Here is a 15,532-nt window from a genome sequence, read left to right on the forward strand (position 1 = left end):
GTTTCTGGATGAGTATAAAAACCAGGAACTTTGCTTTTTACAGCAACACTTTCTGATTAAAATGGCCCGTTACTTCACTCTCAAGAAAACAAGTTAAAATAACAGTAATGGATTAGTCGGGTGATGTCCCATTTTATTAGAAAATATTTGATCTCCTGACTGTTACTTTTAGTTGTGAACAGAGGTCCACAAGGGTCGCGTCTTTCACACTAATGAAATGTAAAGAATGAAAACTCTTTGAAATGAGCAGCAAAACCCGGATTTACCAGAGAAACAGGGGAACTTATGAAAACTAGACTGTATTAAATACGAGTGAAATTCGTCAGTGTGAACCACGTTTTCTAATATCTCTTCCAGCTTTTTAAAGCTTCTTTGAGCCTGTAGTTTGTATATAAATATTTATTAATACCTCATATTGTATTTCGGTACCACAGCAGTTATATGAGCCTGGTATTTCCACCCACGACTGTTTTAAATAAATTCATGGAGGCAGGAAATTTGCTCTAAATGTAACCGTCTGAACGCTTCAGCACACCAGGCAATAGCTAGTAGTTACGAACTACAATTCCCACAACCCCCCTAGTCAACTTCCTGCGGGTGTCTGCACAGCGAGTCCCACACAGCCTGGCCGTGGTGATGTCACACAGGCCCCTTCCTGTGCTGGCTGCAGTCAGAGACGCATGCTGAGAGGATGAACTCACACAAGATCCCTTTTTTAAAAGGTTTTCTAAAAAGTTAGTAAAAATATGGGGGCCTTTCCAAAGGTTCTTATAGAACAGGAGAACAGCAGCTGGTATCGCGGATCTCTCTCTTAGCCTCGTATATCTTTACACTCATTACAGGTGATGTTACATTTCAGATAGTGCCCAGTGCAGCGACGTTACACTGTCCCGTTTAAAAACTCTCACACTCTGTAACACACACACCACTGAACAGGACAATTCCCCACACTGCACCTACACTTCACTGAACTCACAACACTGTTACACAAGAGTGTGTTTTTCTGTTATTACTCCGCACTTCTGAAACATTCTTCAATTAACACTTCATATTGTAACGGCCTCCAGTGACGTCACCGCCCTTCCCTGTAAATAGCAGGGACCGCAGACATCGGGTTGAGTGGAGATTTCCCTTTGGCTCAAGAGGCTGGGTCCCTGTTGAATCACGCTGGAAGCCCGGGTTTGAGTCCCCGACAGTGGGGGGCCGACCTGATGTGGCAGTGGCGAGGGCACCCATGTGAACCCTGAAGTGTTACAATATACTTTATAAATACAAGTATCATTAGTGCTGAATACAGGGAGGTACAGTGTTATATAGACTTTATAGGAAGCTGGTAGTTTACTGTAATAACTCCAGTAAAATATCAACAATTGGGTAGATATACAAGATTATTTGAATAGAAATATATTCAAAATAATGTATAACCTGTGTGTAGTGTGTATGATGATTAAAAGCCCAGTCTGGACTGGTCAGAGGAGCACAAGGACAGAAGACCAGGGGTAACAGCACTGAGCTGGTCTGTATCACCTGATAGTGCCCAGTGTAGAGTCTCACTGCCCCTGACACTGGAGTCCAGCCTCTCTGGTGAGTCTCTATCAGGCTTTACAGACTGCTGGGGTTAACAGCACTGAGCTGGTCTGTATCACCTGCGTAGAGTCTCACTGCCCCTGACTCTGGAGTCCAGCCTCTCTGATGAGTCTCTTAAGAATATTGGTCCATTAAACTGATGAGGTATAAAAACAGGAGAAAGATCCTTTTACACAAATACTTTTTTAAACACAGTGAAACATCTCAATAGTTTCTTCCAATTACTGTATATATATATAAAATCTCAACATTTCAATGCAGCACATAAAGTAATACTATTGTACTGTCCCTTCTGTTGGTAATGTTCGTCTTAAAATGTTCGTCGATAAAGCTGGAATTCAGTTGACTAAAGTTAATAGAAAAACCTTCATCTGTAAATGTTTTCAAGGCACTTGGCAATACAGCAATCACATGTCATTACACAATAATACTGGCAAAAGGAGCCTTCTTCAAGAGAAGTATTGAGCAAGATACCGTCTCTGCCATGTTGGAGTCGCCACAGGAACAGGAAGATGAGGGAAGAGGGAGGGGCTTCAGATGGGAGGCTGCTCTGATTGGATACAAGCTGGAAGGGAGCAAAGCTGCTGTTATTGTTCTCTAAACCTAATTCATTTCATTTAGGTTAAATACATCAGTAACATATAAATTCAGATGATTAGAGATTAGAGAATGTTTTAAGCAACACCTTCTCGCAATCATCTTCTGTGGCCTTTCTCTCAGTGTGCTGCTTCTGCTTCTCATTCACACCCCTGTATCTCTTGTATGTCTTCTGCTTCAGGGGACTGAAATAAACTATTGTACTGTATCTGTCTACAATTGAGTCTCTCTACTGTCTCTCTCAGCTCCTCAGACCTCCTGCAGCTCCTGTGCTCCTGTCCTGCTGGAGTGAACTGTGTTGTCGACACACTGACCTGCTGGAGAGTCTCTCTGTGTCTCTCTGCCTCCTCTCTGGCCTTTTCCTCATAGTGCTGCCTGAGCTCCTCCATCTCCCTCCTGTGTGTCTCCTCTCTTTTTCCCCTCTCCCTCTCCTGCTCCTCTCTAAGTTCCTCCATCTCTCTCTGCAGCCACTCTCTCTCCTCTCTCTCCTCAGCTCCTCCTCCAGCGCTCTCCTCCTTCCCTCATCCCTCTCCTCCCTCAGCCTCTCCTCCAGCTTTGCTATCTGCTCCTCCAGCGTTCTGATCTCCTCCTCCATCCTGCGGAGGTAGTTCTGCAGCTCCTTCTAGTGCTCTCTCTTCCTCAGGATCTGCAGTTGTCTCTGACTGATCTGGGACTTGGCCTCCTGGTTCAACTGCAGGGTCTCCTTCACTCACTGCAACAGGAGGAGAGACAGGAGCATCAGGGAGGTTACACATGAGAGGAGATTAATATTAATTGATGGCCCTTTGTTCATTCAGACTGCTGCGCCTGTTCTGAGCTCTTCTGTCAGTGATCCTCAGTCAGATACACTGAGGAGCTTCAGCCCTGTTGGCATTTTAGACTCTTAAACTCAGATCAAACCTAGAAAAGTATTATTCACTCAACATATAATAATTTGTTCAATTACAGTAAAGTGGACTAAGTCACCTCTTGTAAGGATTTCTAATGATCTGTTGATGGGCTCTTTCATCCATTCCTGTCCTGCTGGACTTTAGAGCTGCCTTTGACGCTACTGGTCAGACAGTCTTGAGGAACAGATCAGAGAGGTTGTTGGTGTGACGCTGTGATGGATTAAATCTAATCTCAATGATAGAAAACAGTTCAATTACAGCACAGAAAACCAGTTTAAATTGATAGATATCAGTGTATCAATGTGTTAGTAATACAGTACAGAGTGGAGCACAGTATGATTTTAATTCCTTATAGGACACCAGATGGTTGAATACCTGAGTTTGATGACAAGTAAGATAAGTGACTCAGTAATACAGCATCAATCACACTCTCTGGCAGGAGGAATCCACTCCACACTGTTCCTCCTCTTGACAGGCAGTCTGGGCTCTTCTGTCTCTTTCTCCAGCTCCTCTTCCTTCAGTGTCTTTCTCATCTTCTCCTTCAGCTCCTCTTCTCTCCTGCTCCACTCCTCCTCGAACCTCTGTCTGAGCTCCTCTTCTCTCTCTCTCTGTCTCTCCTCCAACCTCTGTCTCAGCTCCTCCGTCTCTCTCTGGCTCTCCTCCTTGCTCTGTTTCAAATAATCAAGTCTGATCCTCAATTCTCAATTCAACTTTATTGTCATTAAACTTACACAGGTCCATAGTATAATGAAAAGTGTTTCTCATTAGTCACTCAGGTGCAGTATATAAATAGGACAGGAGATAAGACAATAGACAGTGACACAATAGCAATAACAATAACATGTAATAACATAACATAAATAACATGTAATCAAGTAATCGAAACTGTGCAAAATTCTGCAAACAGAGAAAATATAACAGGACAAAAACAGTGCAAGGTAATTCTGGAACAGTGCAAAAATAGTATGGTTAAAAATAGTATGGTTAATTAATAAATATTAAATATTATTATGCCTGTAACAGTTTTACTGGGTTATCGAGGGGACAGTACAATTTTGGCTTACATATGTGTGTGGTGGTGTAGGAGTACAGTCGTTGTGGGTACAGGAAGGCGTTAGGAGAGATCATAATATGGTGGAAGGGAGTGGGGGCGTCACCAACTTGACAGCTCTGGGGAAGAAGCTATTTTGGAGTCTAGTTGTGTGCGACTGGAGTGACCGGAACCTTCTGCCAGATGGTAGGGGAACAAACAAGTTACAGATGCAGCCATTCAAAATGCGTGGGCGATACCGCATTATTTTCCGGTATGCTGTACGCAGTCTACCGCAAGTTACCGGTAAATACCGCGAGTTACCGTAAATTCTCCTATAATACGACAAGCAAAATAATAGTATCCGGAATTTCCGCAAGGTGGAGCTAATAACGCTCAACCTCTCATGTTTGAGCTGTGGCCATCAGTCTTTAACGAAGATATTACTAATAGTATTAATAATGAATGACCTTGGACAAGCTGTAAGTGTAAACTCAAGTATTGCCCTGGTCAACATTCTTTTTTTCATTGACCGTCTTTGTAAAAGTAACACCACAGCATTTCGCAATCACGCATTTGTTTCCAATCATGCAAAGTACAGTAATTTTTGAGAATCGATTCACCATGCCTTTCACATGCTCATAAAAGAGATTGATTTAGGAACATAAACATATTACCGTATGAAAACTGTACTGTATACAGTATGTACATGTATATTTAATGTCTTAACTGTGCCCGTTTAAGTATTGAATATTCATATCTAATTTTACCACTGAAGGGAAATCTTAGTAGCTGAGCATAAAAAGAATAGGAGCATACTGCAACGCGTGTGAAGGCCATAAACGATATTAATTTTGGAACATAAACATACAGTATAGGCTGGTCTCGGTACTTTAAAGAAAACATACACGAAACATGGTTTCATTATGACCAGAATCGGTCTTGAGATATTTTTAACTTGATTTACAGTATTTGAGAGGTATGTCTTAACACGATACTACAGTGCTTAAGTACTGCTCACGTATATGTTTCTAGGTTTATATTATGCATTTCATACGGTCAAATTACTTTTTAGCAACTAATAAGAAGCGCGAAACGGTATGCGTTTTACTTTCGTTTTGTGCTGGGACCCGTGGATTGATTAGAGATATCAAGTACATACAAGTCATTTTTTAAATGTTGTAGTTCGTCTTGAAAAAATGTTACGAGTACATCATCTATCAACAATTACACAGGTTATGTTTCCATATTGCGGATTTTGGTTACGTAATATTATTTTCTAGATTTCACATTGTGAATATATGATTTGGGCAAACAGAGCCGCAAAGAAGTACATTATGGGTTGTTGTTTTTTTTGCAGTTTTATCTAGAACAAGCGATGCTTAAACCTTTGTCTGATTCTTGTGAAACTATCCACACGACAGTTACAGTACCTAGGAGTTGACTTCAGTGATGTCACTGATGGGATGTTTCTAAAAATCCATCCTCTGTAAAACGTCTTCTCTAGTTGTCCTGCATATGTATTCGCTAATGAAGCTGTGTGTTCTGAGCCTGGATCTCTACATTTCTGTATGAACCAGCTTAGAGGGCTAAAGACAGCTTGTGTTTAAATTGAGTGTAAGGCAATTTATGCTTCTAAAGTCATGGTCAGCATTTATTATTGTACTGTGCTGTAAACTTGTTCTGTGCCTAGTCACATTATTTTATAGCATTTTTATAGCGTTATCAAATCCGGTGGCGCTGTGTGTTAGTTTCCTGACTCCCATGTCACATGGTCTGTGATTGAAACCTGTGAAACCGGTTTAATTCGTCACAGCCAGCACTCCGGTTGTAAAGTAGAAGCAGGCGAGATTTCCAGCGAAAGACACCTCCCCCTCCCCCGCCACCCTCATACGATTCAAATTGTATTACAGCATTGTAATTACACATTGTAATTGTATTACACATTGTACACATGTTTAAAAGAGAAGAGAGAAAACGCAAGCCTTCTTCAGGTGTGAGGGTCTTCTGCTCAGAATGAAACGCTAAAATGTAATGTAGGCTCTGAATGGGTTCAATTATGATTTGGGCTTGATTAAGGTCGCTGCCTTTCATCTAAAACCCTACTTGAATCCTTCTAAACTAAAAATCAGTATTAGTGAGTTCTAAATAAAGAGGTATCCAGGTAACAGTGAAACTGGCGGATAGTCTGGGGAGATCGCCCGTTTTCCATGTAAATAGTTCCCTGGTTCCGCACCCCTTGGTGTTTCTCTCGCTCTCTCTCGGGTCACCTGATCATTAGCTCGAAAGATTTGAGTGCTTTGTGTATATTCTAATGGTAGTGGGGGCAGGGTGTGTGGGAACAGGTTTGGTTGAAATTGCATTGGAGATCTATGTTCTTCACACCTGAAACATTTTCTCTGAAAGCATTTTCTTCGCAGTTTTCAAATAAATGTGCAAAAGAAATAAACAAAATAATCATTTATTTCTTTATCATATTGGCTAGCTAATGTCCTCTCTTTGCTAGTTAGTGTCTATGTTTCTGTGTTGGGTAGCAACGGGTGACTGTTCTCAGGCGGAAGATGTAAACAGCTTAATTTTCGTGTTAAATAATTTTTAAAAATTAAAATTCATTCTATACAGCAGTCACATATTTGGGTACCGTTTCATAAAACTTTCATGCTTAAAATGTTTAGGGAGAAATGGAAGACTGGTGTGTATTTTTTCTTTAAACTATCAAGACCAGCCATACACAGTACAGTTTATGTACATACAGTAATGTTTATGTTCCTAAATTAATATCGTTTATGACTTTCAGATGCGTTATGCTCCTCTTCTTTTTATGCTCAGCTACTAAAATTTCCCTTTAGTGGTCAAATTCCATATAAATATTCAAAACTAAGCGGATTGAAACGTGCACAGTAAAGACATTAAATGATGAAATCTTTTCACTACCAACCAATGCACCACGAGTGCCCCTGTCAGTCATTTTGGCCAGCCAATCACTTACCGCGGTGCCCTGCGGTGCCCTGCGAGTTGGTTACTGTTCCGCGGGTTTTTAACGCTGATTTTGAATGGCTGCATCTGTATGACTGGGGTGAGTGGGGTCAGACATAATTTTGGTGGCTTTTTTCAGACTCCTGGTGTTGTATATTTCCTGGATGGATGGTAAGGCACTGCCGATGATGTGTTGGGCAGTTTTGACCACCCGCTGTAGTGCCTTACGGTCGGATGCGGTGCAGTTGCCGTACCAGACTGTGATGCAGCTGGTCAGTATGCTCTCCACCGTACATCGTAGGTGTATTTTCTTCAGCCTTCTCAGGAAGTACAGCCGCTGTTGTGCCTTCTTGATGAGACTGGAGTTGTTCAGTGTCCATGTAAGGTCCTTAGAGATGTGAACACCTAGGAATTTGAAGTTATTCACCATCTCCACCGCAGACCCTTCTATGTAGATGGGGGAGAGAACTTTTCCTTGTCTTCTGAAGTCAACAATCAGCTCTTTGGTTTTGCTGATGTTGATACATAGGATGTTGGTTCGGCACCAGTCTGCAAGTTGTTTTATCTCCTCCCTGTAGGCAGTCTCATCATTGTCAGTGATCAGGCCCACGACTGTGGTATCGTCAGCATACTTGATGATGGTGTTTGTGCTGAACTTAGCAGTACAGTCGTGGGTGAACAGGGAGTAAAGCAGTGGGCTGAGCACACAGCCTTGAGGGGCACCGGTGTTAAGGGTGAGTGTGTTGGAGGTGAGCTTGCCAATCCTGACAGTCTGGGGTCTGCTGGTAAGGAAGTCTAGGATCCAGCTGCAGAGGGTTGTATCTAAACCTAGAGCTCTGAGTTTGGTAGAAAGTTTTATGGGTATGATGGTGTTAAATAGCACACCTGAAGAAGGCTCCATGGCTGAAACGTTGTGTTCTCTTTCTTCTTTTTTTCAGCATGGAATAAACCTATTACTTGTTCCTTTGCAGCCTACGCATGCTGACGCAGCTACCCACCTGAACAACTGATGGTGTTAAATGCTGAGCTAAAGTCAATGAACAGCATTCTTGTATAGGTGTTCCTTTTATCCAGATGGGTTAGTGTGTAAAGCTATAGAGATTGTATTCTCTGTGGAGTGGTTTGTGCGATAGGCAAACTGGAGAGGATCCAGTGTTTTTGGAATGCTGGCTTTAATGTGCGGAATAAGTAGTTTTTCAAAGCACTTATGTTGGGGGTGAGTGCAATAGGGCGGTAGTCGTTTAGGCATGTGGGGGCTGATTTTTTCGGTACTGGCATGATGGTGGTCGTCTTGAAGCAGCTAGGTACAGTGGCCTGGGCCAAGGACAGGTTGAAGATGTTGGTACAGTGAAATGGAAATCTAATAAGTAAATTGATTCTTAAAATGTAAAGAGCTTTGCAAAAAATAAATTGGTGCTTTTAGAAAATATATTTAGAGGATGTAATTGCTGTGCTACAGTACGTGCAGAATTTTAGAAAACAGTGCGTCAACAAAGTACACTGTTTAGGTTACTTTAGAAGACAATGTACCAAAACAATATTTGCTGTCTGGGTTGTTAGAATTAGCCGAAAGTAACTGATAAGCTTTGAATAACAAATCTAGGGTGCTTCTTCTTTCGTTTTATGATGTAACCTGTTTTGTCTTAGGGAAAGGGGAAGTTTTAGAAGGGACAAAGTGCTGAGCTTTCTCTTACAGCGCAACATCTTATAAAAACCCTGTACTGCTTGTAACAAATTGAGTCTCTGGTTGCACTTTGTGAAGTGGCAGCAGGGCTCCCAATATTGCAATATTGAAATAAAGACCTTACTCAGGTGAGAACTCTCTCTTGTGGCTTCCTTGATAGTTATATTTCCATGACAACAGACATCAGCTATCTGCCAGGCACATGTTCTGAGTACCAGGCCAGGGATACCATCAGGTCCAGCAGCTTTATGTGTGTTCACTCTACTTAGTGATTTCCACACATCTAGCTTGGATAGTGTGTGTGTGGGGGGGGGGGTGGTAGGGGAGTCAGTGGTCCAGGTGGTTGGTTCAGGGTTTTGAGCTTCGAAGCGTGCGTAGAAAGTGTTAAGCTTGTTTGGAAGAGAGGGGTCAGTAGCGCTTACAGGGCTTGTTTTGCTCTTGTAGCTTGTGATTGTATTGATGTCTTGCCACATGCGTCATGGGTTAGTGTTGGTGTTGTAGTGGTGTTCTATCTGGGATTTGTACTGTTTCTTGGCAGACTTTATGCCAGCTCTTAATTTTTTCCTAGCCCCTCTCAGTTCTTCCTCATTACCAGATTTGGTAATCCTCTCTTCCATCTCCTGATATGTCTCAGTAGTAAAGTGCCATTGTTTCCTGCCACCATGTCCTCTATCTTCTCCAGCAGCTCTGTGACCTGAGTGCAGTCGCCCCTGTTCCTTGCCCCTTGTTGTTGAGAACATGATACCTGTTCCCACATTTCTCCACCAGCCACTGGAGCTCCTTCCCTCCTCTCTCAATGTACTACTCAATGGTGCTGTCTCTCAGTATGTCCCCCCAGGTGAACAGCACTATTGTGTGTCTCCAAACTCTGTTAGTGAGGAGCTGCAGTTGTTCCTCCTCTGATCTCCAGTGTGTTTTTGAGTCCAGAATAATCACCAAGAGGAGAGCGTGGGGTCCTGGGGGACACAGAGACACCTTGGGTTCAATCACCTCTTTAATCCACTTAAGAGAGGCCTGTACAGGAGACTCCTGTTTATGGTAAGATGTCCTCCAATGTGTTCCTTTCTTCCTCTGTGAACGAGAAGTCTACAGGTATGGCCAGGAGGAGAGCATGGGGTCCTGGGAGGCACAGAGAGACACTGCGCATAACCTCCTCTTTGTCAACTTCCTGTCTGACCTGCTGTGGATCCCAGCCTGGAGTGTCAACCACAGTGACCTGCCTCTTAGCTATTTCACTTTGACTTCTCCCACAATGGTTTCTAGTCTGAAACTCCTCTCTGCCCAGGATGGTGTTTCCTGCTGAGCTCTTCCCAGACCATCTCTCCCCCACCAGGATGATCCTGATCTCTGAGAGACGCTGTGGTGCCTCATGGGAATCAGTCTGTCCCTCCCCTGTCAGAGAGAAAGATCACAGATTATTCTTCTTCAGAAACTGACCACTGATATTTCACAAATTATTTTCATAGATCTCCTTTATACATTCAATTTCTGATAATTTTAAATTAGTATTATTATTTGTATTACAGGAATTGTTTTACTTTTGTCAGTTCTCTTTACAGAACATATTTCTTTTGTCATTAGATACTGGCATTTTATTAATTTCACTGTTGTTTCATGGGGTTTCATTAAATTTTGTAGAAAAACTAAATTGTTGAATATGAAAAGACCTCTTTGTCATACAGAACAGTCCTACTAGCACTAAGAGTCCACCTGTAATTCCTGTATTTATAGAACCTCTACACCTGCCAGTCTGAAGGGAGTGTCCCACAATGACAGGCTGGAGGTACTGAGCCACATACATACAAAATATTCAAAATCCTCAGTGACGATTAGTGAACATTTAGATATTGATATTTCAGACATCCTCAGAATTAATATTGAAACACAAAAGACAACTAAGACTTAAAATCAAGAAGAGGTTTTGTGTTGTTGAAGCCGATACCCTGGCTTTTCTCCAGACACAGCTGGATGAGCTCCCCCAGTCAAGACAGGAGGCTCCACTGTACACAGAGAGGGGTGGGGGTGGGTAACAAGCTGCCCAGCCATGTTGTTAAATGCGATACCCTGGCTTCTCTCCAGACACAGCTGAATGAGCTCCTCCATTCAGGACAGGAGAAACATCTGCATGAGAACCTGGAATCACTACTAATTATGGACCAAATAAATTCCTCTGTTGTTCATCTGTACTTATTCCTCTCTGGTATTATCAACTGTACAATAAACAAACATGAGCAACAAACAGGAAATTATCATATCTGAGCGTGTCTGAGCATCATGAATACTAATGGTGTGAATCCAATACCATCAGCAAACATACAGTTTTTACATGAATTAAATAAAATAAACATTTTATTTAAATATTTAGCAAATTCCAAACAGCTTGGGTTTTACAGTACCGATCTCTGATCCCTGACAAGAGAAAGTGAAAGTAAATCAGCTCCTGTCTCTCTCCTAGTTCAGACCCTATGTGTTTGACAGACAGAACAAACTCTCAGCAGACAGGAAGAAACTTCTCCAGCTGCTGCTGTGCTCTGTGACAGAGAAGAGACCCTCAGTGACTCCCTTACCGACACTCTGACAGTTAGAACAAGAGAAAACTCACCAGGGCTGAGCGCTGAGCTCTCACACGCTGCCATCTCTCTCTCCTTCTATTCCTGTTGATGTGGGGTGGTGGGTTTCCTGTCCTCTGCTCTGGCGTCACCTAAATAAATCACCAGAATACCCAGGTCAACTCTTACCAGCAGTCAGGACACTGGGGTCCACACCACTACTCTCACACACACTGTCCTGGATCTGTACTGACCAGCAGTCGGGACACTGGGGTCCACACCCCTACTCTCACACACAGTGTCCTGATCTGTACTGACCAGCAGTCGGGACACTGGGGTCCACACCCCTACTCTCACACACAGTGTCCAGGATCTGTACTGACCAGCAGTCGGGACACTGGGGTCCACACCCCTACTCTCACACACAGTGTCCTGGGATTGCAGTGTGAGCCTGGTCAGTACCTGGATGGGAGACTCCTAGGAAACACTAAGGTTGCTGCTGGAAGAGGTGTTAGTGGGACCAGTAGGGAGCACTCACCCTGCGGTCTGTGTGGGTCCTAATGCCCCAGTATAGTGACAAGGACACTAGACTGTAAACAGGTGCCATAAAGAATTATTATCATCCTGTACTTCTTTTATTCTGAGGACAGACATGTCAGTAAAGGGTAACTTTAAAGCTATTCGAATATTTCAGGGTTAGAAAGATTCAGCATTGATGGGTGCATTTCATAATAAAAGTAAAATGTACAGAGACACATGAAAACCTCAATGTTCATCACAATACAGTGAAATTTCCAGGTCTGCGCAGCGCCATGTTCTGTGATTCAGAACGAGGCAACAAAACTTCCGGTGAGGTGAAGCAGCCCTGTGACACTGTAAACAAGCCGGCTTGTGAAAACATCTCCTTTAATGCAATAGAAATATTGCTCTCGTCTTCCAGACAGCTTTCCTGACAAATGCTACTTACTGTGCATGCAGATCATATTGGAACATTTCTGCAGTGAAATGTCTGCTGAAAAACCTGTAATTATTCGCTTGTACATAAGTCATTATGGAGACTAGTGAGCAGTAAGGGCCGCATCATATCAGCATTTGTGGGAACTGGAATGCGAGTTTGCAACAACATGGCGGACAGCATGACAGTCCCAGTTGTGTGTTACTGTGTGACCTGAGCTCCATACAGCCTGAATCTGTACTGACTGTCTCCTGTATCACAGGTATCTGTACTGTATATAAGAGCTGGGAGACCCCAGCAGTGTGTCTGTCCTGCAGGACAGTCCCAGCTCTGTGTTACTGTGTGTACTGAGCTCCATACAGCCTGAATCTACACTGACTGTCTCCTGTATCACAGGTATCTGTACTGTATATAAGAGCTGGGAGACCCCAGCAGTGTCTGTCCTGCAGGACAGTCCCAGCTCTGTGTCACTGTGTGTATTGAGCTCGAAATGAAACTGTCCAAGACCATTTCCTGCTCATTGGATACAGGACACCAGGTGAACATCTGTAAGCAACACTTAACATTTTAAGAAAAGAAAGGTTGTCACACACCTCTCCTGATTCACTTTCATTCTCAGAGTAAGGGAAGCACATTGTGCAGTACGTCTCTCTGTGGTTTCTGTGGGTTATTTCTTCTGTACTGTGGCCTGCAGACCTGTGTTTCTGCACGTCTCCACACAGCGTTGTCGTTTCTGAGAAGGGTTGTCGTTTCTCGGAATCATTAGTGTGTTTACTCTTCATAAGAACCTCTGTAGCTGCCATTTCATCTGTCATTTTGTGCTCTTTTCCTAACAGCTGGTGGCTTCTCAGTTATAAACACACACAACTGGACAGGAGACACAGTGAGAGAGGAGATCACAGAGAATCCCTCAGTAATATACATAAACAACAGGACAGGAGACACATTGAGAGAGAGGAGATCACACAGAATCACTCAGTAATTTACACAAATGACAGGAGACACAGTGAGAGAGAGAGGAGATCACAGAGAATCCCTCAGTAATAAACACACACAACAGGACAGGAGAAACAGTGAGAGAGGAGATCACAGACAATCCCTCAGTAATAAACACACACAATTGGACAGGAGACACAGTGAGAGAGAGGAGATCACAGTCCTGTTACAGTTACAGTTACTTGAGCTTCAATCAAAATTGAAAAACCTTGGGGTTATATTCGATTCTGGCTTAACATTTGACCCACATGTGCAGCATATTGTCAAAACATCCTTTTTTCACCTTAGAAATATCGCTAGACTACACCCTACGCTATCACTAACTGTGGCTGAAAAACTGATCAACACATTTGTGTTCTCTCAAATTGACTACTGTAATGCTCTACTCTCTGGGGTATCTAAATCTACTTTGAACAAACTGATGTATGTCCACAATTCAGCAGCCAAAACCCTGACCAGGTCTAGTGCAAGTGATCACATTACTCCTATCCTGGACTCTTTGCACTGGCTTCCGGTCAAATTCCGTAGACTTTAAAATCCTCATGCTCACCTATAAGGCTCTGCATGGCTTGGCACCTCGGTACCTGTCTGAGCTATTATCACCCTACTCCCCACCTCGCAACCTTCGCTCTTCTAATTCTGCTCTCTTATCTGTCCCCCAAGCCCGTCTACACTCTATGGGTGACAGGGCCTTCTCCTGTTATGCCCCCAAGCTCTGGAACTCTGTGCCCAAGGATATCAGAGAGTCACCTTCTCTAAACTCCTTCAAATCCAGACTCAAAACCCTCTTCTTCAGAACAGCCTTTACTGAACTGGTTCCATTCTTCACCCCTCTGCTTCTCTTAGTACCACCATCCACGTTCTCCTCTATATATTGTAATTGTGTTTTATCTTGTGTATTCTTCTTATTTATTGTTGTTGTCATCCTGTAAAGTGCTTTGAGAAGCCACCTTTAAAGTTTATTATTTTATTCTTATTATAACAGAGAATCCCTCAGTAATAAACACACACAACTGGACAGGAGACACAGTGAGAAAGGAGATCACAGAGAATCCCTCAGAAATTAGCACTCTAACTAACAGGACAGGAGACACAGAGACTCCCTCAGCAATACAATGCCTATAGAAAGTCACCCTACTTGGACTTTTTCACATTTTATTGTGTTACAGCATTGAACCACGATGGATTTAACTGAGAATTGCTGCAACTCATCAACACAAAGTCCTCTATAATGTCAAAGCGAAAAAAAAATTCAGACTTTTTCCTAAATTAACTAAAAATAAAACAGAAAATAATTGAAGGCATAAGTATTCACCCCCGTGCATTGACGCGGTGTGATCACGGTGTAACACAGCTCGCACCATGAACACGAAGATCATCGCAGTTGTCAAAGCATTTCACGAAAAGGATTCGGGAAAACTCAAGCGGTTGTTTAAAGTAAAACCTCTCACGAAAAGATCACTTCTGAAATCCCTACTCACCTGAATAATCACTGACACATTGTCAGCAGACAATTTCCCCGCAGAGACAGAGCAGCGTGAAGCAGCAACATTAAGCGACTCTAACTTGGCGGCACTTTTCAAAATAAAAATCCCCTAAAACCTGCCGCAGGAAATAAAATCCTGGACCAGGTAAAATCTCATTTATAGCACAACAACACTTTGTACATCCTCAGAACTGGGTGGAATGTGATAAAAAAAGACCCACAGGTAATAGGAAATTGCCATTCTTTACTCATTTTTTGTTCTCTTGTAATCTTTATAGTGTTCTTATATCTCTTCCTCTTTGCAAATTGACACAGCGCTGTGCACTGCTGGATGGGAAAAAAGTCTCATTCCTGACCAAACAGAAATATGTGCCTCTCCAGACGTGGCTCAGATCTACTCTACAGACCCTCAGTTAATAGAAAATCACCATGGTTTTGCCAGATACGTGTCTTTGCCGATGTTGCTGGGGTTTATAAACTACTTCCTGTTCCCAGACTGGGACCGTGCAGTGATGGACAGGGAGTGGTCTCACTCACCTCCCGACCAAACTCAAATCTGTACTACATCTGAACTGTACTGTATCTATATCTCCACTGTACTATACCTGTACCATATCTCTATCTACATCTGTACTGTACTGTATCTATATCTCCACTGCACTATATCTGTACTGCACTGTATCTATATCTGTACGGTACCTGTATCTTTCTGTACTATATGTATATCTGTATCTGTACTGTATCTTTATCTCCACTGTAGTATATCTGTACTGTACCTGTAT

General features: G+C 42.7%; 1 long non-coding RNA gene across 1 annotated transcript; it reads right to left on the reverse strand.

Moving 5' to 3' along the window:
- Positions 1-8,168: 8,168 nt before the first annotated feature.
- Positions 8,169-15,303, reverse strand: LOC148665815 (uncharacterized). Its single transcript, XR_015936592.1, has 3 exons — positions 14,746-15,303; positions 11,367-11,465; positions 8,169-10,156 (listed from the first exon to the last, which is right to left on the reverse strand). It is a non-coding gene; the product is annotated as an uncharacterized LOC148665815 (long non-coding RNA).
- Between the last annotated feature and the right edge of the window lie 229 nt (positions 15,304-15,532).

This window comes from Lepisosteus platostomus, chromosome 5, assembly GCF_059453375.1.
Source record: "Lepisosteus platostomus isolate fLepPlt1 chromosome 5, fLepPlt1.hap1, whole genome shotgun sequence".
Classification (NCBI taxonomy): Eukaryota; Metazoa; Chordata; class Actinopteri; order Semionotiformes; family Lepisosteidae; genus Lepisosteus; species Lepisosteus platostomus.